This window comes from Rhopalosiphum maidis, chromosome 1 (assembly GCF_003676215.2).
Source record: "Rhopalosiphum maidis isolate BTI-1 chromosome 1, ASM367621v3, whole genome shotgun sequence".
Lineage (NCBI taxonomy): Eukaryota > Metazoa > Arthropoda > Insecta > Hemiptera > Aphididae > Rhopalosiphum > Rhopalosiphum maidis.
Genome location: NC_040877.1, coordinates 91970738 through 91977605, shown reverse-complemented (window position 1 = coordinate 91977605; position 6868 = coordinate 91970738). Strand labels below are relative to the sequence as shown.

At 24.4% G+C, this 6868-nt stretch overlaps 1 pseudogene; it reads right to left on the bottom strand.

The window, feature by feature from the left end:
• Positions 1-837: 837 nt before the first annotated feature.
• On the bottom strand, positions 838-1334 carry LOC113550279 (annotated as a pseudogene).
• Between the last annotated feature and the right edge of the window lie 5534 nt (positions 1335-6868).

Here is a 6868-nt window from a genome sequence, read left to right as displayed (position 1 = left end):
TTGGATCGCCATAGGACACTCCTATAATGGCACACACAATCTCAAGAATTTGAAAATATGGTCTTTGCATAGATTATATATATATTTAAAGATTCCAAAAATAAGGTTTTAAATTACTGCATTATTAAATTTAAAAAGGGGGTGATTAAGCTTGGTGAATCATTCTATATACTATACTACATTATACACCAATTCTACATAGTATATAAAATTGGTGTATAATGTAAATGCATAAAAACAGTTATTAATAAACTTATTTGTATGTTAGTAAATTTAGTGGTGTTCACACATTTTTTTTTTTACTATAAGTTAAACTATTGTTATAGTATGTAACATACATTTTATATTATAAATATCATTTTTGAATTTGAACCATTGTCCACTCTATTAAAAATATCTGTGTACACTACTGAGTAAATTTTACATATTTAATTTAGCAAATGACTAATGACAAACTACAATAAAATCACAATTAACTAAAACATAGAATAAATTCACAATCAATAAAAGTTTACATTTATCTAAATCATGAAATCTACATCTAATTACAGACTACAGTTTACATTAATATATAACAAATAAATATTGATAATTCATTAAGGATTACAATTATCAAAACAAATAAAACATTTAATTTTCGCACAAAGTATAGAATTAGTGAATATTTCACCATACAGCATATATAGGTTTTTGATAGTCATAAACCATAAAAATTACATATATCAAATTGTTATAATACATTGAAACTAAGTCTAACCAATAAATTCTGATTTAAATTATTGCTTTGCAGCTATACCAGAATTATGCCTTAGTTAAATTAGTTTTATTATTTAAGATTTATATGTATATAAATAAAGAATCTGCAATCATTGCTTTGTTCCCTTTATCAATTTTTAATCGTCCAATTTCTTGAGCATATCCACAGTGTGTTTTCCAATACTTGACTTGGACTGAATCAAACTCCATTAGTTCCTGATATTATTGTTGTTTCTAGTTTTGATGGACAAGTTTTACCGATTTTATTACTTCCCATCGACTTCATCAATCTTAAATCGTTTCCTAATTTTCGATAGCTTAATGAGCGATTACAAAAATAATATTGTTTAAGAACTCCATCAAACATTTTCTTTGTTCCAATATCTAATACATACATTAAAACTGTTTGTTGTTCTATTTTTTGCTTCCATGTTTCAAATTCTATGAATTATGAAAAAAATTAATAGTCATCATAACATGAGATACATAATGAATCACTATAATAGTATAATGTAAGTACCTTTTAAATTATCAAAAGTTATCTCTTCCAACTCTACTGTAATATTGTGTTTAACACACAAGTGTTATGTAAAATTTTATATGTTATGTAAAAACATGTACTTATGACAAAATATGTAAAAATATGTAAAATAAAATAAATAAATAAATAAATAAATAAAATTAATTAATTTATTTATTTATCAAGTCACATTAAAAAATAAAAATATGTATTTACATATAAATCTGAACCCTAGCCCCTAATCATCATACAAACATCATAATAATCAATACAAGTTAGTAGGTACATAGGTACAATATCGTAGATTCATAGTAGTTTTGCCAGGAGATTTAATCTAAGGTCATTATACCCAATATGTCACTACAACCGGTGTCATTAGAAACGGTTTCTACTTTAGGTACACATATATGTATTATAATTTATATTTTTCGAAAATTAGTTCGTATGTTTGGGGAGGGTGGGCTAGGAAAATGGCAAAAAAGTGGTAACGCCCTAAGTGTTTTGGGTTTTGAACGTGAGGTTTCGAAATAGGTCACGCCAATTCACGCCAACTGCGCGTTAAATATTGGCGTTAAAAAAAAATGCGAAAAGGAATTTTTCGGTTGAGGGGAGCTGGGGAAATGGCTTTAAAGGGGCAGAGCAAATGGTATTTTGGGTTTTGAATGTAGGGTTTCGAAATAGGTCACGCCAATTCACGCTAATTGCGCGCTAAATATTGGCGTTAAAAAAAGAACTTAAAATTCAAAATTTGGTTGAAGGGGCGTTGTAGAAACGTTTCTACAGCCCCCCCCCAATTTGTTTTAATTTTTATGCTTAACCTGGTGCCAAGCAAATTTCAAATTTAGTCACGCCAATTCACGCTAATTGTACGCTAAATATTTGGCGAAAAAAATTTTTGAAATTCGAAATGGGGGGGGGCTGGAGAAACGTATGTTATTTATTAGAGTTGTACCCGATTAAAATTTTAAACACATACATATTTTTTATTACCTTTACGATTGGCTATGGGCTCCATATTTTTTATATTGAAAAATATCGAAGGGCCGCCGGCGAGCCGGGTGGGCCAGACCGACAATGATCATAATTGTCAATTTAAAACTATATTAATTCGCAACTTTAAAGCTATAATGGTGTAATGATTTATATTTAGAATAAAAAACAAATTCAGCTTGACTAAAACGAAACAAGGAAAATTAAAAAGAGTTGCTGAATACTTTTAGAAATTATAAATAAGAAGAAATAGTCGAAGAAACTTAAATATTATTTATAAAAATAAATAATGATGTATACATTTATTATTTTAATGTTTTTTTAACAAAATTAAAAAAATAATAACAATATAGTAAGAAATAAACAGTTCAGTAAGTATACCTATGTAGTATATTAGTCCTATTATTTATTAAATAAAAATTAATAACAAACATTATTTAGCCAGCACATCATTTAATTAGCATTTATTATAAATTATAATATAAAATTTGAATGAATAGTTTACGTTTAATATTATGTTTATAACTAACAAAGTAACAAACGGTAATAAGAAATAAAACTAACTACTACAGTACTATAGTAATAAATAGAAAAAGCCTTATTAGGATTAAAAAACTCGCCGTAAAGATTTTAAATTCAAACAGCCATAAAAAAGTTAACTTAAGATTTTGTGGAAGAATTTTTTTTTAATTGGCTGCAACATATATAAAGAACTTTATAATTAATTTTTAAATCTTAGTTATAAATAGATAATATAATTTTACAAATTTCTAACAACAAAATAATTTTAAATTTCCGAAATTTGACGAATTTTATTAAAATTCAAAATTTTAATGCTTTTAAAAAAATTTTTTGAATGGGAATTGAATAACTTGTTAGAACTTTGCATTACATTTCATAGCATTTTAAACCGTTCATAAATGGATTATGGTTGTTTAAAAAAATAGAAAAATAATTAAAATGTCCATAAACAGCTCAAAAAAAGGCTATAAAATACATAAAACCATAATCATTTCATAGTCATTCAATATTGAGATATAACAAAATAAATAAATAAATGTAATCAAAAAATAACTGGTTTAGCTAGAACATTCCCATTTTATTCCTTAAATTTTTGTTTGTTTTTTTTCGATAATAAAAAAATTACAATAAATTTCAACCTAACTAAAGTACAAACTAGATCTTTTAAAATCACGTCTCAAAATTAAAAATTTAAAAATTTAATCATACACATGTTATATACAGTGTATATTATACACCATACACATACATAAAAAAAACACTGGCTCAATATCTAAAAATTTAAAAATTCACATTTCTGTAAATAGCTCAAAAAATGTCAAAATACATTTTATTTTATTATGTTAATTAACTACTAATTATAGTTACATTTTTAAGTAACAAAATAATATTGAAACGCACGGAAATTTAATTTATAGTTTATTTTCCATTTTAATAACACGACCGAAATGTAAACAATTGACAATTTTATCTACAATTTAAATGATCATTAATTTATAGTGTATTATTTACTCGCATAAATTATAGTTAAATACCTTAATGTAGATAATTAATTCAATGAATTTATCTCTCAAATGTTCTAGTTTTAGATATTAATTATGTACATTATAAGTAAATAAAAAAATATAAATTATATATTATTAATTTGACAATCCATTCAAAATTATTTTTATATTAAAATTAAACTGCTACTCTATAACAGTTACAATAACTTTTGAATAAAATCGCATATACCTTAGAAATTTAATTTTTTAAATTATTAAAATGATAATTATATTAGTTATTATGTTGAGCATATTTTATTATCCTCCATTGATTATAACACAAGGTATATTTTATTTTTATAAACATTTACAAAGTTATAAAACGACTTATATATATTACGTGCATATAAAAGAATATCTTTGATCTCAATTTAATAAATCATATTATTTAAATTATTAAAACAAATGCATTTTATTTTGCATTATTATTAATTGTATCCGTTATATTATTATATCATAAATATTTATAATAAATGTTTAAGATATAAGTGCAAAACCAGTAGTTTGCATTATAGCAGGACAAATATGGAATAGTAGTTATGTTTTCAATATAAGCAAATTACATGAACGTTGTAATATATACAATAAGTCAATGTGCCTTTGACCGTGGTGACGAAATCTACTCGCTTATGACGGAAAAGATGAAAGTAATTATATTTATTTATTATAAACATCACGCATGTAATATTACAACGTTTGGTTGTAGATCACACATATTTTTATGTTATTTGGGATGTACAAAACATTTTAGGGAGCGAGTCGATATAAGAAATGGTCACATTATTTTCAGTTTTCAATCCATAATTATTTTTTATAGGAACATATAAGTTATAATTTATAATTTATTATAATCTAAAATAGAATACTTTGTTTTAAAAATTGCCGTTTAAAATAAATTTCAAATATTGAGGTAGGTAAGTACATAAAAAAATGTTGTGAACTACAGCTATTAACTTCACTATTAATAACTAATGGATTAATAATAACAATAAAAATAATAATCAATTATTCAATACTAGAAATAATGAATCTAATTCTCTGTCTAGGTGGTGACTTATTACAAACACAATATAAAATAATTTAAATAAAATTCGTAAAATTGATAAAATATAAAATAATGTCATATCACAATTATTAGTTGACTATTATAATATGTAAGATATAGGTAGATAAGTAATATAAATAAGTAATAATAATACAACAAAAACGTGAAACTGATACTTATAGTTGACACTGTTAACAGCGACGGTGACCAAATAAATTTGTGTAGGTATTTCTATAAGTAATTTTGTGGTTATATTTAAAAAGGGGAAGACAGGTAACCACTTAACATTATAGTAGGTTTCAAATGAGCAGTAATCCATTATAATTTATGTGTTAAATTTGAATTCAATAATAATTCTTGAAATACTTACAGAAAATCGATTATTAGCACAGTATATATGTTATATATATATCAGTTTAATTTTATTGTTTTTTTTTTTCAGGGAGCTTATGTAGAACAATTCTACAGCGGAATATATATAGAATATCTGGATACAGATGATTTTCAATGCAATTGTGGTTGTAAAAAATTTCCAGTAACAAATTTAATTATTGATGGATGGATAAATTGTGATTTTACCACGTGCAATATTATTGCTAAAATATAATTTATTTGATTGTTTAATCCATTAAAAACACTAATATATTTAGATCCATTTTATTAATTATTATGTATTAATTGTATTATGTTTATTTCTGTTCAATAAATATAACTTTTGGTTATATAGTATATTGTTATATAAAACATTTATGTATTTATTGCTAAGGTAGTATTTATTTTATGGGAGGTGGACAATCGACGACAACCATTCGACCGATATCCAAAATACCGACCTGACAACTGATTGGCAATAATATTATAGGTAGTTATTTAATTTTACTTTTAATTTATAGTCTTATTTAAAAAAGATTTTTATAATATTATTTAATAATACAATCTTGATTTTGGTGTCAAATGTTTACTCTTGAATTGCTCTTTAACAATTATGGTTTTAAAAATTTTAGTTTTACCAAAGTACATTTTTTTATTGTAACTATAACTATAACTTGGACCAGTCTACTAAGAATGCTTAAAAATCATGTTTCCAATACCAATTTCAACTAAGGACAAATTTAAACTTTTAAAAAAAGTTGTTTTATAGTATAAGGAAAAAAAATTTCAAAAAATGTAGACTGGAAATTAGGAAAGTTGAACAGATGGAAAAGCTGGAAACTAGTAAAGGCTAGACAGATAGACAGTTCTGGATAGTTGTAGACTAATGCAACTTCAAGCAGGCTGAAAACTTGGATAAGCTTGACAGATGGACTAGCTAGACTAATTGACTGGCTTGACTCTAAATGTTGAATTTAACAAATTTCTTATACATTTATAGAAAAAAAACAAAAGAACAAATTCAATTTATTTTTTTACCTCAGCAATATCATCAACATTAAGAAATATAAACTTTTCTATTTGACCTTTATAATTTCTCATACATTTACTTTCATAAAAACTGTCAAATGATTTTTCTTTAATGAGACAAAGAAAAAATTTGAAATGTTCCTCTTTCCCTGACATTTTTTAACTTAAAACTACACACATTTATCTATGAAAAATAAAGAATACAAATTTGTGGTTTAAAGCATAGTTAATGACTTATCGATAAAGATTTGGAGGACTATTTACTATTTAGAAATAGTGTAAACCGTGGTGACGGTTCTTCTTCGTAGATAATCTCAAATACAGAGCAGCCACGGTGAATAAACCTAAAAGAATTTTCCTGTCCCAAGTTATAGCATTTGACGGAAATTATATAATACTATATAGGTAATCAAATATATTGATAAAATATTATCATAAAAAAAATGTATCATTAAAATATTTTTAAAATAAGAATATAAATTAAAGATAAAATTGTCATTTTGGTTGTCGGTCGATTGACCCATTTTTAAAACCTTATTTTACTAGCTTTTTGTTTATGATAGGTTTATTTCATTTGTACCAAAAACATTT